Source organism: Vombatus ursinus, unplaced genomic scaffold (assembly GCF_900497805.2).
Source record: "Vombatus ursinus unplaced genomic scaffold, bare-nosed wombat genome assembly UNPS02000749.1, whole genome shotgun sequence".
Taxonomy (NCBI): domain Eukaryota; kingdom Metazoa; phylum Chordata; class Mammalia; order Diprotodontia; family Vombatidae; genus Vombatus; species Vombatus ursinus.
In genome coordinates this window covers 10,883,197-10,905,656 of record NW_020940527.1, presented here as the reverse complement: position 1 = coordinate 10,905,656, position 22,460 = coordinate 10,883,197, and the positions used below count along the sequence as shown (strand labels likewise).

Genomic DNA, 22,460 nt, shown 5'->3' with positions numbered 1-22,460 from the left:
GAAGAAGACGGACACAAGACTACTCGAGTGTTAAAGTGACAGTTAGTAGCAACTGAAGAGGCATGTTTCTTTCTGCCTCAAGCAGTAGGTTGCAGGTGAATCTAACCTGATCTAACCTGCGAGGTCAGCCAAACGGACAATTCCTGCCAAAAATCCTCCCCACACCCTTTATACACACACAACTGCTCACTCAAAAGACATCAAAGCTGAGCAGAGAGCATTTGAAAAGTCCAAATAAAGTAACACTGTTGGCACTCAAAAAAGGAAGAAGAAAAATGAAGAGGAGGAGAGAAAGAGGAGAGAAGGAGGAGAAAAAGGAAAAGGAGGAGAAAGGAGAAAGAGGAGGAGACAGGAGAGAAATCCCAACCAACCCAACCCAAAAAGTTCCCCTAAAACCAAAGGAAAAATATAAGACACTAGAAATCTCTGGACTGTGGGTCTTAAATTCATTGGCTGAAATTGGGAAACGGCATATTAAACTTCATATAGTAGAAAGAGCCTTGGATGAGGAATCAAGAGAGATGGGTTCTGGTCCTGGCATTGCATTAGAATGGGAGCTTCCTGGAGGGAAATAACTTGTTTTTGCTTTTCTTTGCAGCCCCAGAATTTAGTGTTTGGCACACAGCAAAATCTTAACGAATGTTAGATGATTAATTGATGATGATGATGATGATAATGATGATGACCTTGCCCCTAATTCACTATGGGATCTTGGCCAAGTTGTGGTCTCCTGTTTTGTCACCTATAAATGTGGGAGTTGTAGGAAACAACTACTAAACTCTCTTCCAATGCTATCATTCTGTGAACCTAGGTTCCATGACTCAGTATACTGGGTCTTACCACATGGCACATGGGTTTTGAGATAATGGAAGACTGAATTTCTCTGAAGGAGCTCTTGACTCCTCGTACTTAAGTTGGACAGTTAAGCCCAGAATCTATGGGGAAGTGGGTTACTCTACTGGCACGTAAAGACCATATTCTGAAGAAAAGCCCAGTGGCTACGAACATTAAGGAAAGACCAGAGGAGGGGGCAGATTGCACATTTCCTGGAGTGCCAGTGAAGCCTTCCCTGATTCCTCCTCCTAAGAAACAGTCCCATTCTCCTCTCAGATCTCATGTCGAATTTAGCTGTTATGCTCCTAAGATGGATTATTTTGTATTATAGTTCTTTATACATGGATCATATTCCCCTACTAGAAGACTGTAAATTTCATGAGGACAATGAACAAATCCTTATGGTTCCCTGAATGCTATAGCAATCTACCAGTAGTAAAGGCTTTCTGAAGTTCCCTGTCACCTGCAAGGCCCTTCCAAGGTGCACAGGCTGGTGAGTATCATGACAACTCCCAAAGTAAAGTATTTTGAGAAGACCAAGAACCTGGTTTCAAACTTCACTGCTGATGCTTTCTACCTGAGTGATCTTGGGCAACTCACTTCATCAACCTGGGCCTCAGAGGTACTTTCTAGCTCTATATCTATGATCCTAATTCATTAATCAACCAGTCTTTTTTTAATGGGGATCTCCTCTGTACTCAGGCTTGTGCTGGGTGATACAGAGAGCAAGAAACCATAGCCCCTGCCCTTTAGTATTTATTGTCTGGCTGTTGGGAAAAACAAAACAGGACATATACAGATACACATCCATGACCCAGGCAGTGGCTGACCACCTAAGAAATGAACAGCTAAATTATGGGATACAGATTAGAAGCATTCTGGGAGTTTGCCAAGGAAGAAGATGGGACAGGCCTGGAGTAGGAAGGGAAGGCTTCACTGGAGCAGTGGGAATTAAGCTAAGCCCTGGGGAGAAGGAGGGATAGTGCTGGCTAGGCAGAGAAGAGATCATTCCATGAGGCTCCTTCCCCAACCTTGACCCAGAATGTCCTCCCTCTTGTCTCTATCTGAATCTTGCCTGCCTCCCTCCTTCAGGAAGCCTCTCCAAAGCACCTCAGCCCAAACTGGTCTCTCCTTCCTTTACATAGCACTTACTTCAGCCCTCAATTAAGCAACTAGCATACAGTGCCTGGTATTATCAGTTATATTTTCATAGGTATACAGCATATAGCGCTATAGCAGATGAGAGATGGAAGGGACTGAGTCCAACCCTCTCATTCACTCTCTGTGTGCAAAAACATTTTGCAAGTGAGGATACTAAAACACAGAGAGTATAAGTGACATGCCCAGGATCACACATCTGTTAAGTGTCTAAGGTGGGATTTGAACCCAGGTAGTTTTCCTGACTCTAGGGCCAAAGCTCAATCTATAACACCAGTGGTGTCCAACTCAGATGTGGAGCCACTCAACTGTATATGCTGGCTGCACATCGACTGTACAATCACATATTAACATTATCGATGTTCTGTTGTATTTTGATTTAGTTTGTTAAATATTTCCCAGTTACATTTCAGTCTGGTTCCCACAACTGTGGCCATTTCTGTTGTGCTCTCTCTCTCTCTCTCTGTCCACATGCATACATATACATGTATATACATATACATACGCATATACACATTATATATACATACACCCCTAAGTATATACACAATATGGATATATGTACATATGTATACACACATATAATACGTATAAATACATTAACAACACGCATTATGCACACATCTAATCCTGATGACATTACAAACACCTGGGTGAGAGGAGGGAGGGAAAGAGAGGCAAGGGCTGAATTTTATGCCTCTCCCGTCCCATCTTCAAAAATTTCATTGACTTGAAACTTATCCACTGAGGCCAAACTACATGGGCTGATGCTTCCCAGGAGATGGGCTCTGTTTAACCCTTGGTGTGGCAGGCTGGAGCCTAGGGAGGGACAAGTGAAAGGAGAGATAAAAAGCTCTCAAGAATTTCCCTGGAGGAAGAATGGACTGGCTTTTCTGGGGAAATAAATACCACCAAAAACAAACAATAGAACCAAACCAGACCAGAGAAAACACCCAGACAGGACAAGTGTGCTGAGGGAGACTTTCCACTGAACAAGAGTGAGGGCAGTAGGGGGTGGTTGAGAACAGGGGAAGGCGCAGGGATTTCAGTCCCTGGTGGGGTAAGTAAGAGTGGTCAGACTGGGTCCTCGTGCTCACTTCCTGTCCCAACACTACTGGTAGCAGCAAAGAGATCCCTACACTGTTACTCTTTCCAACCCTAAAACCTTCAGGGTTCTCAGGATAAAGTCCAAAATTACCTGGCAATTCAGTGACTGCTCCAAGTTAGTCCCACCCCATTTTAACTAACAGCATCTCCTTCCTGCGGCTTCCCAAACATAAAACCTCTGCTCTAGTAAGGTCAGAGCTGCTTGCTCACTGTCACCTGAAAATACCACAACCATTCCTACCCTTACGCTGCTCCCCACCTCACCCTACCTGAATGCCTTCCTTCCTCTCTGCTTATCCAAACCTACTCATTTTAGGGGCAGCTAAATGGCAAAGTAGATGGAGCACCGGGACTGGAGTCAGTAAGACTCATCTTCATGAGTTCAAATCCAGCCTCAGACACTTATTAGCTGCGTGACCCTGGGCAAGTCACTTAACCCTGCTTGCCTCAGTTTCCTCATCTGTGAAATGAGCCAGAAAAGGAAATGGTAAACTACTCCAGTATCTTTGCCAAGAAAACCCCAAATGGGGTCACAAAGAGTTGGACATGACTAAAATGACTGAACAAGATTAATTTGAAAGGCCCTGTTCAAGTCTTATGTTCTCCAGGAAACCTGCCCTGACTATCCCAGTCACTGGTGTACTAGTAAATGTTTATCAGCAATCCAAAAAAAAAAAAAAAAAGTATGTGTACACACACACACACACACACATACACACAACACACTTTTATGTTTAATCTACCTGATGAACATTTTCTCCATCACTTTCTTAAGTCTACACAATTAACAAAACAACAAAGCAAGCCCTGATTCCTGAGTTGTAAATGTTCCCACTGGAAATTTAACCAGGAGAGCCTTTAGCAGCCACACTCCAGCACACCCCCGTACCTATGAGATCAACCAGTTTATCTAGCCATTTGGTTGATGGAGAAACTGAGGTCCACAGAACAAAGGTCACTTACAGAGCAGCAGAACCAAGACGAGATCCTAACATTTTAGGGTCACAAAGAATGTTCAAGAGGCTAGAATGCTGAGGTTCAAGTTCTTCTCAGTATGCCACCATACCTCAAAAGAAACTGAACCAGGAGGGGGTTGGGCAATGCTGGATGGAAGAGGGAGACAATCACTGCAAAGGGTCGGTCACTTTGGGGGTTGGGGCACCAACTAGAGCTAGGTTCTAGCGTCTTCCTACAGAGGGATCGCTAGCCAAAGAAGGAACTGAGCGGAAGCAGAACAGCGACCCCCCCCCCCCCAGTTTCCTGGGTTACTGCGAAGGAAGCATCACCCTCCCCAGAAGAGGAGGGGCTGAGCACTGTCTTGGCTCTACCCACATGCTCAGGAAGCGTCTGTCATCTTGGTCACAGCTGACAGTACTGATGAGTAGGGCTGGGAGTCAGGGTGAGTCACTGGGCTGGTTTTGTCAGTTAAGTTCAAGGGCATCTGTGTCAAACCCCAAACAAGAAAGGACAATGAGGGGCCAGCTCTGTGTTGGTCGGGTGGGGATCCAGAATGCCTACTGGCTTGTTCTGACTGCTGTGTGGGAGGCAAACAGGAAACCTTGACCTTGAGTACCATGTGCCAGCTCGCTTGACCTCCCACTCACCAACACTCATCTCCCTCCCCTGCCAGAAGCTTCTAAGAATCTGAAATTCTCCTGAGGTTCTTTCATCTCTCTCTGAACTGCTGCCACCAACCTTAGTAAGCCAGGAAGCTCTTACTTGGCTCTAACCTTTCTAAGCCAGGATGTTCTCACTTGAGTCAGGCCTAACTTCATTTCTCCCTCCCCAATTCCCTGAAGTTCTGGGTCACTTTTCCAGATGAAGTGTTGGGTCATTCTTCCAGATGTCCTGGGTTTAACGAGTGGGAAGACTTGTCTTCATAACATTCCCCATGAAAATATTTTTATGAAATGATGCCCAGAGAACTAAGTGGAACCAAGAAAATAACACACACAATAACTCCAACAATGTAAAATATCACTAACATGTAACTTTTAACAGAAAAACCACTGGAGATTCTGGAGAAGAGGGAATGAGGCCACAGCAAAGAGGTGGGGAGCTACTGGATAGAAAACTGTATACGCTTTCAGACCGAGTTTCTATAATGGATACGTTTCCCAAATCGTTTTTCTTTGTCATGAAGGAAGGGACAATCTGAGGATGGAGGAGGTGTAAGTTGATTGTATTATAAAGACAAAAGGCACCGATAAAACATTTTAAAAAAATGTTCCCAGACAAGGCATGGGGTGCATGTATATCTGCAGTCCCTGCCGCTGGACAGGCTAAGGCTGATGGATTGCTTGAGTTGGGGAGTTCTGAGTTTCAACAGGGCTAAAGCTTATTTGGGTGTCTGCACTATGTGTAGCACCAAGATGATGAATCCTGGGAGCAGAGGACCGCCTAAGAATAGGCAAATTGACCCAGGTCAGAAATGAAACAGGTTAAAAGCTTCTTGGTCCAACAGTTTTGGGATCGGGCTTGTGAGCTCGGGCAAGATAGGGAGAGCTAGTCTTAAAAAAACAAAAACAAAACCTTCCTGGGAATGCCAAGCAATCGGGCTTCCAGAGACAGCATTTCTGTCCCACACAACCATTTTCCTATTCATCCAACAATCTGCTGGAGCTCTTCTGGAGGCCAGAAGTTCAGAACTGCAAGGGATTTCAGAGACTGTCTAGTTTAGCCACACCTGAACAGGAATCTTCTCTATGATATGTGACAGGTATGGAATTCTTCCTTTATTGGGAGGGCCCTGGAAGGAATGGATGATCCACTCTCTTTTCATTTTCAAGACACTGTCCTTTATAGTGAGCAAAAAGTCTTTCTTTGCAGCTACCACTCAGGGCCTCTGGGACCATGCGGAAGAAGGCTAATAATTCCTTTTCATGATAACCTTTCAAATTCTGGAATACAGGAATCACGTCTCCATTACGTCTTCTCCGTAAACACCGTCTTCCTTCTACCAATCATCACCTGGCATGATCTCAAGGCCCTTCACCTTCCTGGGTTGTCCTTCCCCAGACTTACTCTAGCTTATTCGTGTCTTTTCTAAAATGTGGCACCCAAAACCAAGCACAACACTCCAAGTGCAATCTGACTAAGGCAGAGTGTGGTATGGCTATCGCCCTGTAGCCCCAAACATGTTAAGATTGAACAAGATAGCTGGCCACCATATCACACCGTTGACTCATCTTGAGTTTAGGAGTCCATCCACTAAAATTGCCTGTTTCTTTTCCCAAGAATTGTCAGCCTCCTCTCCTATCTTTTCTTGAGAAGGTAATTTCTGGAACCCAAGTGTACTGGCTGATAGGGATGTCACTACTCAGACTGACCCATAATTATAAAGAGAAATGCCTCTTCCCCTCTGATGAATTAAAGTTTACAGCCACAGCAACAATCTGAATGTATAATACTTTATGGTTACAAAGTAGGTTGGTAGGTTTCTCATGAAACCATGGACAAAAGGGATAAAGTTGTTTTCCCCCTAAAATCCCACCCAAATCCTTCTCTTTCCTGTCACCACTGTTTAGGGCTGAAGATGGGGGAAAGGGAACAAAGTTTATTTTTAAACCCCAAAGTAAGAACGCTTCTCCTACAGGAAGCAATGTGTTATGGAAGAATGAGCAATGACACTCTCTGCTTGCTCCCAGATCTACCACTGCTTCCTGTGTAAACCCCACCAAGTCACTTAATCTCTCTCGCTCAGCCTCAGTTTGCTCAACCGTCAAAGGGTCTAATGGCCCGGACTACCTCCCAGGGTGTTTTGGGAACAGCTAAGAGTCTCAGCTGAGATAATGGACAAGAAAGAGTGTTGTGAAGTCTAACGCAATCATGGCGGCATGAAAGGTTTTTAGTCCAAATGCTCCTGCTACAACAGAAAAAGGCAGTGTTGGCCTGGGAAAGAGTAACTGCTGGACCTAGAACCAGGAGAGGTCTAACTTCAAATTCTGGCTCTGGGAATCTGGGCAAACTGCCTTGTTTAAGCCTCAGTTTCCTCATCTGTAAAATGGGGATAATAATGCTATCACTATCCATTTCCTAGGCTTGCTGTAAACCTTAATGTGCAACATACATATGCATTGTTGTCTCTGTAGAAAATCTTTCTGTGAGAGAACCATCTCTGAGTCTGGGACTGTAGGGAAGGAAGAAACTGGGCAGAAAAATGGTCATCCCCTATCACAGCATGGTTAAATACTACCTTGACACAGAGCAGGGGTTCCTAACCTGAGCTCTGTTACCCTGTATTTAAAAAAATTCCATTCGATGACTACACACAACATAACTGCTGTCCTTTGCAATCTCTTTAAAAACATGATTCAGAGAAGGGATCCGTGGGTTTTCACCAGTCTGCTGGAGGAGTCTGCCACACAACAAAGGTTAAGAACTCCTGGCCTAGAGGAAGCATGGTGATTGCTGCTACATTTCCTCTTTGTTAAATGAGCGCCGTGGCCACTGCAGTTCTTTGCAGCTTTCTCAGTCTTAAAAGTCTGTGTAACAATTCCATACTTTCTTTGCACTTGGCTCCTTCTGTAGTCCCTGGTTACCATTAAGCTCTCCAACAACTTCTCATCCTTAGGGAAGGTATCTCCCCACAGATAGGCACCAGCAAAGCCCCTTAGGACCTAAGTGACATCGATTAAAGATAAACACCACGCTCACACAGGAAGGCTTTTTTCCTCTTACTCAGCCAAAGCACATCTTCCCATTCCGGGGACCCAACCTGGAGCCAGCTCCCTGGCTCCCATCCTCATGCCCGATCAATTGATGGTTTCATATTGATTGGTGCCTAGGAGGCACTAAGATACTCTACAGAGAGGCCTGTCTCTGCCTAGGGGCCCCCAATGACTTCTACTCTGTCCCCTCCCTTTACCTCTCTTAATGCTAAGGGAACAAGGTTCTTCTCTTCCATGTCAGCTCTTGAAGTGAGAAGAGCAACATTTCCTACTTCCGCCCTCTCTCTGATGGAAAAAGCATTGGTTTGGCAGTGCCAGGCTCTGAATTCTGCTTCCAACTCCGCCACTAATCAGACATCTGACCTTGGACAAGTTAGCTAACCTCTTTCAGCCCCAGTTTCTGCATTTGACAAAGGGGAATACTAATACCTACTCTATACCTCTTTGATAGGACTTTGGTGAGGATCAGATGTGACAGCAGATGTAAAAAAATCTGAAAACTACTCCTGCTATACAAAGGCAAGCTATTGGTATTTTTGAAAGTCAAAACTTTTTTTTTTTCTTTCCTCCAAGCTTCTAGTTACTACCAGGGAGAACAAATTCTTATCATCTGGTTGGTTCTCACTAAGGAAGTTCAAAGTAAAAATAACCATGACTACAACTTTCATCTAACCCAATCGATGTCGGTCACCCAGACCGACAGTATGAAAAGGGGAACTAACAAAGCAGCTGTAACAGACCTCACCACTCCCTGGATCCCAGGGCACCTTCCTCAGACAGATATGGAGGGAGAAGACAAAGTTTCATAGGGGATGAGAAAAAGGCTTCCACTCTTTGCCATGAGCACAAGACTGGAGACACTCTTGGCCTAGAACCACAGGATTCTAGAGCAAGAAGGGACCTTTGAGCATCTAACACCACCTCTCGAACAGTGATTACAACATTGATCCTGACATGGGACACTCCAAATGAAGTATCTCCTAAGGCCCTTACGATGTGTGGATTAAGGACGGGCACAAAGAGAACACGACACATGCCATTTTAACCCAAATGCAAAAGACTTCCCCTTTCCAAACTCCGGGAGAAGGTATCAGCCACTCATCATCATTTCTGGCCCCCACACCACATCAGTCTCTAAGACTACACAATCCCTTAAGATGCTTCAACTTTCTATGGGCAGGTGCTGAGGAAAGATGTCTTCAGGGCCAAGGATATCTTATCACTGAGTTTTCTCCAACATGACCCCTAAGGAAAGAATCGTCCAGATAGGACCGCCAAGTACACCCACCTGCTCTCCCACCAACACCAAGACCATACAGTCATACTCATCCCCTACTGCTTTGGGGCCAGACTGGAAAGAACAGATATACTCATGACATTGCTGTTTGAATCCTCTCCAAATATTTGTAAGAAGCGCCTCTGAAGAAGGCCAGATTTTGTTCCTAAGGCCAAGGACCATCCAAGGGAGATGACCACAGCCCTAATTCCTGTCTTGTTCCCAGTCTGGCCATCTGCCAGAAGGCTGCAAGCTTTCAAACCCGCCTGGGGCTGTTCATTCCCCTCACCTTCATCCCATTTCAGTCCTGATTGGATGCCTGTCACAGTGTGTAACACAAACATCTAAGTTGCCTGCTTTGATTTCATTGCAAGGAGTCTTCCTCCTAACCCCTCTCATACAACTGCCCCCTTTCTCCCTCCCCATTTACTCCAACCCTTTGAAATACTCCCTCAAGGCTTTTAAACAGATACTTCCAACCCTGGCACTCGAGGATCTGAGAGAACTGAGGAAAGCTTCTGCCAACTTCTGAAAATGGTCCAAATGCCAAAATGCCCCCTTTGCTAGGAGCTTCCTTGGGAACACTTGTCAGAAGTCTGTTTGGGCTTATGTGGCAAGGACTTGCAGAAGACAGTCTGACTGAAATGGTGACATCACCAGGTACTTATTCCTTTGGGAGCATTCAGACAACATTTTGACAGTACAGACAGCTTAAAGTTTCAAGACGTGCTATGAATACCTTGGGTACAGTTTTTAAAAATGATCAAAGGTTAAGGAAAAAGCCTTTTAAAATGCCTGCTTAACAGTCAACACTTCACCTTTTTTTCTGAGATGGGGGAGGTCCCGAGGAAGAGAATAAAATTAGCTAGCTTTGTACGGCTTGTTGAGGGAGGCACAATACATGGTAACTGTATGCAAATATGTTCCACTTTTCTATGGAAGTCTGCCTTTTCAGTCTCTTGGGCTGCGCTCTCTCCATCTGACAACATGCAACACAGGGCTTGCTCTACCCACAATGCACCGTCTCTGCCTCTGTCTCTCTCTCACACACACACACACACACACACACACAAGCTCACACTTACATACACACAGAGCCTCAGTCAGGCTGGAGGACACATCCCCAGCACCCGTGGGTCTTCCCCACCTTCAGCCCTTGTCCTTCTTCCCCCTCCCCTCTATTCCTCCCCTCCCCCCCCAACTTACCCACAAGTCACACTTCATTCATACTAGTGCTCCTCTCCTTCCCTCTCGCTTCTGTTGCTGGGGAAAGGGCCACATATGGCTGGGAACAAACAGTTCTAGGCAGAATTCAGCTAGTGCAGAACAAAGACTGAGAGCCTGCAAGGGAGGGCAGCCTTCTTGTCTCTACACAAGGCAGCCAGAAGCTGTTCTCAAGCCCCTGCTCCCCTCTCGTGCTTTCTCCTCCTCAGAGGGCACCCTGCGCTCGCTCACTCTCGCTCTCTCTCTCTCCTTTCTCTCTGCCTGTCCAGCTACTGCACAACACACATCAATTATTCATCGCTTGTCTCCGAGTTTCCAGGCAAAACCAATCACAGATGGAGGCTCTGCTAATGGGGCCGCTGCCGCGGTTGCCAGCAGCCTGTTTGTGCTCGGGCGACAATCCTCCAGAGACAATAAAGGGAATCGGGTTAAGCTGGAAAACTTCACACATCCCTGAGCAGCCCTGAACAGGGGGAACAGAGAGAGAGAAAGAGAGGGGAGTGGGGGGGGGAAGAGAAAAAGAAAGAAAGAGAGAGAGAGAGGGGCAGCTAGATGCCAGGCTTGGTGGGTACCAAGTCTAGGGCTCCCCAGTGAAGCTAGCTCATCGTCTGGTTTAAATGCCCCTGGTGGGAAGGACATGGATGGAGTTGTGTGACGGGTGGTGTTTAAGAGGAAAAAAAAAATCAGACACATTTCTTTTTTCTTTCTTTCTTTTTTTTTTAAGGGGAGAGAAGATAGCCCTCCCCTCCAAATAAATAAAGGAAAATCTCACCTCGGCTGTGTGCCAGAGATATGGGGCGCTTCTCTGTCTCTCTAGTGATCCATTTCTTTCTCTTTCTCCCACCATGCGAGTGTCACACACACCCACCCTCACACACTCTCACGCCACACACACGTTTTCAGACAGACACAACCACTTTACAGAGAGAGAGAGAGAGAGAGAGAGAGAGAGAGAAATTTTGAGGTGGCTCACATTTCAAACTTACTGAGAGGGCTGGGGCACGTTTCAAGACAAAGCACGGCTCCTGCCTCCAGCCTCCCCTGGAGGCGGCTAACATTCCGGCCACCCTTGCACTCCCACCCCCATCCCCACCCCCACCTCATCCATTTGGAGGCAACACTTGTTTGAGTGCGTCTAACAAATCATCTCAAAAGCCCAGGGGGCTGGAAAGTCTTTAGATTAGGGAACCCTAGGAGCCTTGAGTGACTAAGAGAATCAAACCACACTAGCTAATGAGTGTCCAGGAAGGAAAGGCTGGCTGGGTTCAAGCTAGAAGGCCAGCTAGCGGCCAGGAAGGGGACATTAAAATGTACCCCGAGGCCACATTCTGAATGATGCTGGGGGTGCAGAGAACCTGAGCGAGGTGGTAGCCATGGGGAGGGGAGGCCAGCACTCAGCCTCCCTACCCACCTGCCTGGGGTTGAGGCTGCCTGCCAGCTGCCTGATCAGTGGAAGACTTCTAGGGCTAAGCCAGGAGTAGGGGGGGTGAGTGTCCTTCTCAGTGGGGGCCAAGGGCAGAAAAAGACTGCTGCCTGGAATAGGATTTCCATAGCAAAGCTGACATGGTCCTTCCCTGCTCTCTCTAACCCACCCCCTTCCCAGCTCCCCATGCTCCAATCTCTGAAGCCTTGTACAGGACGAGTGTAAGCGCGTACACAAGCACGCGCGTGCACATGGGATACAGACAGACACAGACACACTGAGCCAGCAGACCATGTGACCTGCCGGGGGAAAACTGGAGGGAGGCTGAAAGCTGCTGTAGGCAGGCCGGCCCAGCCCACCCCCTCCAGATGTGGCATCCCGTGGTGGCCCAGACGACTTTCTTCCCTGTGCTAGCCTGCAGCCGGACAGCCTTTCCCAGAACAGCAGGGCTTGGCGCCCCACAGAGAGGCAGCCTGCAACGTCTCCCCTCCAGTCCACAGGCACACCATGGGAGCAAACTCACAGGGGACTCTTGGAGCCGACCAGATGTCACACACACACACACACACACACACACACACACACACACACACTTCCGCAGAGGCTGATAATGCTTTACCTCCTCCCTCCCCCATGCCCATCACTGTCCTGAGCTGCCTCTGGGGCCCACCATGGCTCTGTGACCTTGGACAAGTCATTTAACCTCTCCTTGCCTCAGTTTTCTCATCTATAAAATGGGAGTAATAACCACCCCTACCTTCTAGGCTTGTTATGAGGATCAAATGAGATAACAATTGTGAAGTACGTAGCACAGTGGTTGTTGGCACAGAGTAGAAACTATATAAATGTTAGCTATTATTATTATAGTTTAAAAACCTCTCCTTGCCTCAGTTTCCTTATTTGTAAAAATAAGGGGCTTGCATTGGACTACCTCAGAGGTCTCTTGCACCTATGATTCCCATGCCCCTACTGCCATCAACCTGTGGAAGTCATTTGAATCCTGGCAGAAACAAAATATAATGCATTTGCTACCAAGAAGAAATAAAGAATGGACAGAGTCCTAGAACCTTAAAGCAGAGACCTTATATGGTAAAATGGAAAAAGCCCTGGTTCTGGAGTCAGAGGACCTAGGTTCAAATCTTTCGGAGGATGTGTTTCTTAACCTCCCCCTAAGTCTTCAGTCTCCTTCTCTGCAAAATGAGGTTGGGCCAAATGGGGTCTAAGGTCCTTCCGGCTCTGGACCTATTGATCCAGTTCAAGTCTTTTATTTTAGAGATGCAGAAATGTAAGCCTTTGAGGGGGGCAGTAATTTGTCCAAGGGTCCTATTTCTAGAGATGGAGTAGAGAACTCAAAAGTTTTTCCAGTGGGACTCCCACGTTTTATCCAACATCTCTCTCAGGGAAAGCATCAGGACTAAGGAAGGACTTAGGGCCGGGGTTCATTACAGGGCTCGTTCCTCTACGTGCCAGCCTACATTGGGCTCATCTCCTCTTTGGGATTATCAGCCTCCTCTAGTCACCTCCCTCCTTCTCCCCCTCCCTCCCTCGCCCTCTCCCCCTCCCCCTCCCCCTCTCTCTCCCTCTCCCTGTCCCCCTCCCCCTCCCTCCCTCTCCCTCTCTCTCTCTCTCTCTCTCTCCAGCCCCCACTGCAGAGCTGATTAAATGTCATTTCTTTCCCATCAGGCTTGCTTCTCAAATCTCCACCTCTCCTCCACACCTCCAAAATCCCCACCAGTGCCTGTTCATTGTTCAGCCTCAGTATCTTCCTTAAAGCCACCCGTCTGCCTGTTTGCCTTCATAGTGGAAGCATGTTAGACAAATCACTTACCTAGAAATTATGTACTTATTCCTTGTTTGACATAAATCTTCAACAGGACTCTAATCCCACCCCATTGCTACTTGAAATATCACTTTCTATGATGACATTTTGAAACAGAGTTGTCATGGCTTTTCTACTTTCACTCTAGTTAAATGGATTAATTCATACTTCATAACTTGCTGAATTTGAGACAAGAACAGTGTCATGTTGGAGAAATTTATCCCTATTTCTCTCCCAATCCTTGCCTCTCCACGCCCCCTCAGGCCAAAGACCAGGACAAAAAAAGTCTTCTCTGGGGTCTTTAGGCATGCAGCAGAAGAATATCTCTACTTGCTCTCATCAGACTCAAATTCCACCCATTGCTTCAAGGCCCAGCTGAATTATAATCTCAGCCAAAAAATCTTGCCTGACTACCGCAGCTATACAACACCAACTTTCTCAGCACTTAGATGTCCTTTCATATTTTCTGATTTCACTCATTCAAAAAATTATTCGCTGAGGGCCTACTGTATTCGAGACATTATAGAAACCACAGGAATTGGTAATATTTTATTCCCACCCTTCTTTTTGATCACATTGGTCTTATAATAACACAAGGGGTCCAATTAGGCAAGCAAAACTCTTATGTATCCAGAAATCAAACCACACAAGTCAAGTGCCTAATGAATTCTCTAAAATTAAGTATCATCTCAGTATATTTTACTACATTATACATTCCTTTAAAGTAGGTGAAAAACATGGCCAATGTGTTGATTTGTTTGGATTGATTATACTTTTATTTGTTACAAGGGCAAGTTCTTTGAAGGTGGAAAGTGCATTGACAACTGATGGTGATGTTTAAAAAATTTTGAGAGCAATAATATAACATTTTTTAAAAGTAGCTTTGGTGATAAGCTTACCATGTATGGTCTATATCATAAAACTATTAACCACAATGGCCCAATATAGGGTAGGGATAATGTAGAAAGAATATCACCCAGGGAATGGAATAAGGACTTTGGTTCAAATTCTATCTCTGATGTTTGCTACCTTTGTGATTTGGGCTAAGTCACTTAGCATCCCTGGGACTCAGTTAACTTATCTGTAAATCTATAATTTATGCAAATCATAAACTCATGCAAATCATATCTTATCTGTAAAACTATGATCCTACGAACATTTCCTGTTGAGGCTAGAAAAAAATCCCAGAAACTTATTGTCCGCTATAGTACATTGTACGGATAGGCATTTCTTGGCAATAATTCCTATCTAAAAGAGTTATAATCTGAAAATGATGCTATGGTACAATCAATCCCTAGTTATTGTAATTTTGGGGATACACAGAACACGTCACCCATATTCTATATGATATTCCTGTGAGAGGATGACATGTCCTATTCTATAGATGGGTAAAGTGAGGACCAGGAAACTAGAGATGGCATAGAAAATCTAATCAATCTAGGATGAGGACTGGATGTCTGACAGCTTCCAGCAACTGACCTGGGCTGGTCCCTTCATGTCTTATACTGCTTGGGGTTTGTTACACATTTTGGGAAGGTGGTAATTACTGCTATTATTCACCCAGAATGAGATGAAGAAAGATGTATTTTTCTCATTGTGCAAGAATATCCAAAACAACTTGCCATGAGCCTCTGATTCTTCTGTGTGTGTAGAAATGAAAACCATGTTCTTCTTTTCCCAAGGTTGAATCCCATCACCTAGAAGAACGCTATATGAGGACATTAAAAATACCAGTCTAGATCAGCCTGATGGTTCATGAGTGAATAAGGATTCCGTTTCTGACTAGGGTACCAGCAGTTGTGTTATAAGAAAAAATCGAGGCTCTCCTTGACGTCTATCTCAAAAAATCATGGACTTTCTTCAATCATTCATGTAACAAGTATTTCTGGAGTTTGTGTTGGGGACTATAGTAAAACCTTCCATGAGTGTTACTGAATGTGTCATAGTTCACATGGAATGACATACACACTGCTCATACCAGAGCCAGAAGGGACCTCAGGAAGCATAAGATCACAGTAACTTAGGAGCTTGGATATAGAGCTGGAAGAGACCTTAGGCATTGCAGGCACTAAAGTTTACAGATGAGGAAGTTAGGGTCAGGAAAGTGAAGTGAGTTAGTTGCCCAAAGTCACACAGCTAGTAAATAGCAGGGCCAGGATTTGAACTCAGATTCTCTGACGTCAAATCCAGCACTCTTTCCACTAGCTATTTTACCATCTGGTCCACATCTACACATGATTAGGGTGGAAGCTGACCAATATTAGGAAAAAAAAAACCAGAAGGGTAAATAGGACTCTTCAAATACTTTAAGACCAGGAAAGTTGACGCTGGGCCTTTGAAACAATAAATTACAAATCATTCTTACTCTTCCCAGAGGCAGGACCTGTTTTAGGCTATACTTTCTTAGTCTATTTTCTATTACTGTATGTGTCTGGAAGCAAGAAAACCCGCAATTCTTCTAAAATATGAAGTAATTCAGGGTACCCCCAATTCAAACTAAATTGCCCCTTCTGCCCCCCATGACAGTCCAAAGTAACTAGGTTGACCACATTTCCAAAACACCAACATACATGTCCCCAAAAGGTGGAGGCAAGAGTACAGAGTGGGAGGAATCAAAAGGAAAACCAAAACTGGGCACCCCCAACTCCACCCTCTCAGTGACTGAAGAAGGAAAGTGAGCAAAAATATTTCTGGAGGCTAATTCAATTTAAAGAATATTTCATTAAGCAGCCAGCAAGTAAAGTGAGCTAGCACAGCAGGGTGTTTTGCTAACCTACTGAAGTGACGACGATGTGTGTGAGGACACTCAGACCCAGGGGAAAATAATGAGAAGGGGGAAGAAAAAATGGAAAGGAAAATCAGCAGGCAGAGAGCTACCTTCAGGATGAATGCTGCCTGCCCAGGGCTGGAGGTGTCTCTCTCTGTGTCTCTGTGTCTCTGTGTCTCTCTTCTCTCTCTCTCTCTCTCTCTCTCTCTCTCTCTCTCTTCTCTTCTCTCTCTCTCTCTCTCTCTGTCTCTCTCTCTCTCTCTCTCCTCCTTGCTGTGGCCCTGAGCTAGAAGTGCCAATAAATCACAGAGCTGCATCCCAGTTAGACGTCAGGCAGCGCACTAGGAGAGAGGCTCCTTTCTCTGTGCTCCAGGAACCTTTCAAGCGGAACCCACCTTGGCAGGATCAAACCAACTCCATCCGGGAGGGGTAGGGGATGCCTTGCAAGCTGAAGGAGCAAGGAAGGAAAATCTCCTTCCCAGGGTGGTTCCGGCCGGCCAGCAGGCTCTCCCCGCAGCTGACTACACTAGAGAGCTGGGTTGATTCAAGCCCTGTCCTTATCCTCCCCGCCTAGCTTCCGGCCAGACCTCTCCACCAGCGAAGAAGGGGAACAGGGGGGCGGTGTGACTTTGTGTGTGTGTGTGGGGGTGGGGAACGAGGCAACAGCTTCTCTCTCCATCGGCTCCTCTTTCTCTCATGATGGGTGGGGTTGCTGTACCAGGTCGGTCGTTTTTGTAAAAGCCCTACTCAAGCCACTTGGGCTTCTGGGCAACCAGGAGTCAAAAGGGGCTCCCTCCCCCTTGCCCCCATTATCTCCCTCAAAAGTGTTGCTTTCCATCCATACTTCGGGCCATCAGCACCCTTCTGAAAGAGGGTGATGCAAATATAAGATTACTTGGAGTTGTACTAAACAGAAAAATGGGAGCAGAGAATCCATGAGATGGTTCTTCCCTCCCATCCATTGAGAACCTCCCCTTAAAAGGCAGAAGAAGGCAGCAGGACTAGCTTCTACTTGGCAGGAGTTTGTTTATTTAGCTGATCCAAGCTAGGCCAGAGCTAAGAGTCCTAAGGCTTCTGGAAGACCCTGGAGAGCTCTCCTGCTTTTGGCAGGGTCAGAAGTAGACGTAGTGGAGGACAGCTAGTAAGTCCCTAGAAGATGATACTAATGAACCCCTGCTGGGGAAGGGGGGGACAGGGTGGGAATATGGGTCATGTGTGGGATGGGGAAAAAAAAAGTACTGGACCTAGAGTCAGGACAGATCTGGGTTCAAAGCCTGCCTCCTGATAGTTGCTAGCTGTATGACTGTGGACAAATCACTTAAGCTGGTACGGTGTAAAGAATGCTGGATTTGGGCTTGGAAGGCTGGGTTCAAATTCAGCTCTGTTCATTACTATCTCTGTGACCTCGGGCAAGTTGTTTAACCTCGTTAGACCTCCTTTTCCTCATCTGCAAAATGAGGGGGTTGGATTACGTGTTCTCCTAAATTCCTTCCAATTCTAAATCTGCAATCCTAAGAATGTTCTCAGAATCTTGACTTTCTGTTCTGCAAAATGGGGCTAATATCCACAGAACCTATCTCACGAGGATTGTGAGGCAATAGTCTATGTAAAATGTTAGCAATTATCACTGTTTCTTCAATAATAGAGGTAGGCTCCCCTGAGTCACTGAATTCATTTTTCATTCAACAAATATTTTCAAGTCCTTACATTTCTACTTATTGCCCTTCTCTCAAGGCTGTAGCTTTCTAGGTTATTGGGGATCAAGTCAAGATTGGGGTTGGACATCTAATGCTTAGTAAATCTGACAACAGGCAGCAAAGGAGCAATTAGTATTGGTTACCTTCAGGAATTATTTCTATACCTGCTCAGCTGTGAAAGAGGCAGTGTTTCAGGATATCTGCCTAAGCTATCTGCACACACACACACACACACATACACACACACACACACACACACCCCCAACCAATCTGTTAAAACAACTGCACCAACTCCCCTCAAGGAGTCAGGGATATTTTCAAGGCCAGACACCACTCTGCATTCAAGGAGACCAACCCACTAGACAGGAGGAGGTAGAGAATTGGTATTAAATTATTATTAAAGTATTTCCACTCTTCTCTTTCATTCTAACCAGCATCAGAATACCCAAGGTCCACATGACTGCTCTTTTAAGAACTCAGAGACAATCTAATATTGTGGGAGGGGTACCAGATTAGGACATCTGAGACCCGGGCTCTACTCTGTTTTGCCACTGCTTCACCGCTTGGACAGGTCGGTCCCTGAGACTCAGTTTGATAATTTGCAAAATTAAGAGTATTGAACCAGATGGCCTCCAAAGTCCCTTCTATGACGTTATGACCTTTCCGGGGCCCAGTTTTCTCATCTCATCATAAAGGGCAGCTAGCTGATCTCTGAAGTTTCTTCCAGGTCCACTCCCTATGTGACAGTCTCTATGGCAGTGAAATCCTATGGAACCCTAGACCCTTCAGCCCAGACACAGGGAGGTGGCAGGCTTTCTGATAGACAGAAGCAGGCAGCTATTGGGAAAATCATATTTCAAAATCAAGGGAGCGAATGTCAAGTCCACACATTCCCATTTAGAATTATCCCACCAAGGCCTCCTCCCCAGGGAAGTAAGAAAGCACCCAATACCCTCTGCTTCTGAGCCACAAAACCCAATCTGTCTTTCCTATCCTAACCCTTCAAAAGAAACTTGAGAAATCAATGGGAAGAAATTCATTAGGCACTCGACTGTCCTTCCCAATGCTCTTCCCCACTCCTTAAACAAAATCTAAACCAAAGATTTTTTGGTTTGCTTCCTTTCTGAATTTTCCAAGTCCAAGATGTTCCTGCCCAATACATAATTCATAACGGACATGGAAACAAGGACCTCCAGCCAGGCATGGCACTGGGATCTGGAAGTCATCAATAATGTCGGCTATTGGCTTAGACAGTCTCTATTCCAGATCTCATCATCATTCTTAGCTATGGCTCTAATCCTGTGGGCTGGACTTTGACAGAGAGAATGGAAACTTAAGCTGATGGCTGAAGAGGAGAGGGTGAAGATGGACGTTGGCCAGGGTTGGTCCAGTGTCTGCTTTATCAAAGGAAATCAAAGAACCATTCTGCTGTCTATACCATCCATCTAGCCATCTATCTATCTATCCATCCATCCATCCATCCATCCATCTATCTATCTAGATTGGTGATTTCATTGACACAGGAAACTTCTCATGAAAAAAACTCCCCCTACCCATGCAGGTGATGCTCTGAAATTTATAGCTTTAGAGAGTTTTGGGGGAATTGTAGAAGCACAGTAACACAGCTAATATGTGTCACAGGAAGGAGTTGACCCCAGATCTGCTGGACCAGCACTCTATCCTTCTTTGGCACCTTATAATATACTAATGTATTCAATTCGACAAGCATTTATTAAGCACTTACTGTGTGCTTAATCACTGTGCTTGGTGATGAGGTTAAAAAGTCAAATCATGAAATGGTCCCTGCCCTCAATGAGGTTACATTTTTAGACATAGGTAAGTATATGCAAAATAGAGGGAACAAATATAATTTTTTTTTGTGGGGTAGAGAGTACCAACAGCTGGGGGTGGGGAGCAGTGTCAGGAAAGGCTGCTATATGAAGCGGCACCTGAGTCGTGCTTTGGAACAGAGGTGTCAAACACACAGCTCCCAAGGATTAAAAAGTAATTGAGAAATAGTTAACAAAATTAAAAATACAAAATAAAAATAGAACATAATTAAACAAATAATAAAAAACAAAAAAATAAAAAATAGAACATAATAAATAAAAATAAATAAAAAACAAAAACAAAATTAAAATACAAAAATAAAATTAAAATAACAAATAACCAAAAAAAAAGAAAATAGAACATAATGTTAATATGTTGTTTTCTAGGTCAATATGCAACCCACAAGGATCTTTATGTATGGCCCCATTTTTATTTGAGTTTGACATTACTGCTTTGGATGATGTCATGGGGATCCTAGGAGGAAGAAGTAAGGGAGAAGAGCACTCCAGGCATGGGGACCAGGCTACTCAAAGGTAAGGAGGCTGGAGATGAGAGGAAGAACAGCAATGAGCACATTTGCTAATGGCACCTACCAAAAACCAAATGAATACTGTACTCTACTGGAGAGTGTTTCTACGCGTCATCCGCTCATTTCAACACTTATTACGTGAGCTTATGTCTCCTCATCTCCAGTTTTGCAGGAACTGTTCTTTCTTTCCTTCTGTCTCCTCAAAGCACATGGGACATGGCTGGGAACAGAGTGGGAGCAGTAAGAATTTGTGGACTGCTATTGGATCACGGACTTACGAGCTAGAAGGAACCCTGGAGTTTATCTAACCCAAACTGCCCTCAATTTACAGATGAGGAAATTGAGGCCCAAGATGGTTAAGCAATTTGCTCCAGGCTAGAGAAATAGTAAATGACAGAGTCTGAATTCAAACCCAGGTTCTCTGGTTCCAAATCCAACTGTCACTTCTCCTGTGCCCTACCACCATCAGAAAGTATAGTAAAGAGAGCTCTGATCACCATTTTAACACTTTCAAGGTCAAAAATTTTCAATGGTTACCTATCACATAAAGACTCAACCTGGTATTCAAAGCTCTGGACCTAATCTACCTTTCTAACCTCACCATTCACCTTCTTTCATTATATACTCTAGCCCAAGGGTGGGGGCCATGTGTGGCCTCTGGGCCACAGGTTCCCCACCCCTGATCTAGCCTCAAAGGGCAACTGGCAGGTACCTAAGTACCCTCACACACTTTCCTAATACAATGACTTTGCTTATGCTAGTGTGGAATTCCTGAGCTATCCATCCCCAAGTCTATCTGTGTAAATCATCTCCACCCTTCAAGGCCCTGTTCAAATTCAGCTTCCTCCATGTCACTTTCTCCAGTGTTTACCTTTGCCCCCCCACCCCTGCTACTAGCCAGAAACCATCTCTTTCTTCTTGACATTTCCATAGCTTTTTTTTTTTTTTCAAAAGAACATTTTTCTTTTCTTCAAAAGAACATTGGGGGCAAGGGTGGTTTCACTTTTGCCTTTTGCACTTCAGCATCTGGCAAACAGTAGGTACTTAGAAATGCTAGGTGGTTCCTACCTCTCAACTTTTCTAATCCTTCCTTCCCTTCAGTTATTTTTGTATGTCTCATCAACCCTGTAAGACAATAGGTTCTTTGAAAACACTGGGCCTGGAGATGAACAAACAGGTACTTGGTCATTTGTCTGGGGAAAGTCAAAGAGCGAGGGTAGGGAACGGCAGGGGAAGTGGAAGGAAACTACATTCTAAGTCAGGCCTAAAGAAGAGTACTGCCTTATGCAACATCTCACAGCCCAGGTAAGTGCACCCAGTCAGCTATTAGGTCTAACAAGGGGAAAAGTGAGCCTGGGCACATTAGATCTCTGCTTCCCTCTCTGTCAAATAAGGCTGGATTCCAGTTGTCTCTAAAGGCCCTTCCAGCTCTGGTACTCTACTGAATTCTCACTCTGGCCACGGACTCCAGCATCTGGCTTCCCATTCTGGCTGCTAGTGAGACTCAGTGCCTCTTGGCACCCTGTTTTTGATAGACATAAGTTCTTTGAGAGTAAGGGCTGTTTTTTTGTTTATATCTCTATCTCAGGCACCTACCATAGTGCCTGGCAGACATGAGTTGCTCTGGAATAGATCAGTGCCTCCCAAGACTGACTCATTGTAAGAATGTGGGATCATAGTCTCGAGTTGAAAGGAGTCTTCGAGGTCATTGAGTCCAACTTCCTTATTTTCACAGAGGAGGAAACTGAAGCTACGTGCACTGCCCACGGTTACACAGTTAGGAAGGTCTTCTTCTCTTTAAGTCAGTACTCTCTACAGTTGGCATGTTGCTAAATTAGAATGGAGGTGTCAGGCATGGTAGTATTTCCATGGTAGTGGAAATACCCCTCTCCCACCCCCACCCCTCAGGTCTAGATCGGTGACCAAATTAATTCTGTCTTCGTTCCTGGAAGGCAGGTGTCAATCTCTTCCTGCATGGTTCCATTTACTATCCCTGCAATTTTCTGGCCCAAAGTGTCCCTCTTTATATACCACTTCCCTATATATGCTGTTGGAATATATGATCCTTGAGGGCAGAGAATGTCTTTATTTTTGTTTCTGTGTTCTCAGATCTTAGCACAATGATC

At 45.2% G+C, this 22,460-nt stretch overlaps 1 protein-coding gene across 6 annotated transcripts in view; it reads right to left on the bottom strand.

Moving 5' to 3' along the window:
* Positions 1–22,460, bottom strand: part of ZMIZ1 (zinc finger MIZ-type containing 1) — a 439,562-nt gene that overhangs the window by 114,971 nt on the left and 302,131 nt on the right. The window contains exon 1 of one of the 6 annotated variants that reach the window (XM_027858993.1): positions 16,674–16,799. The exons of the other annotated variants lie outside the window; for them this stretch is intronic. The gene's annotated coding sequence lies outside the window, so the exon portion shown is untranslated. Of the gene's footprint in view, positions 1–16,673; positions 16,800–22,460 lie in introns of those variants that run through there. 6 annotated transcript variants of the gene reach the window in all.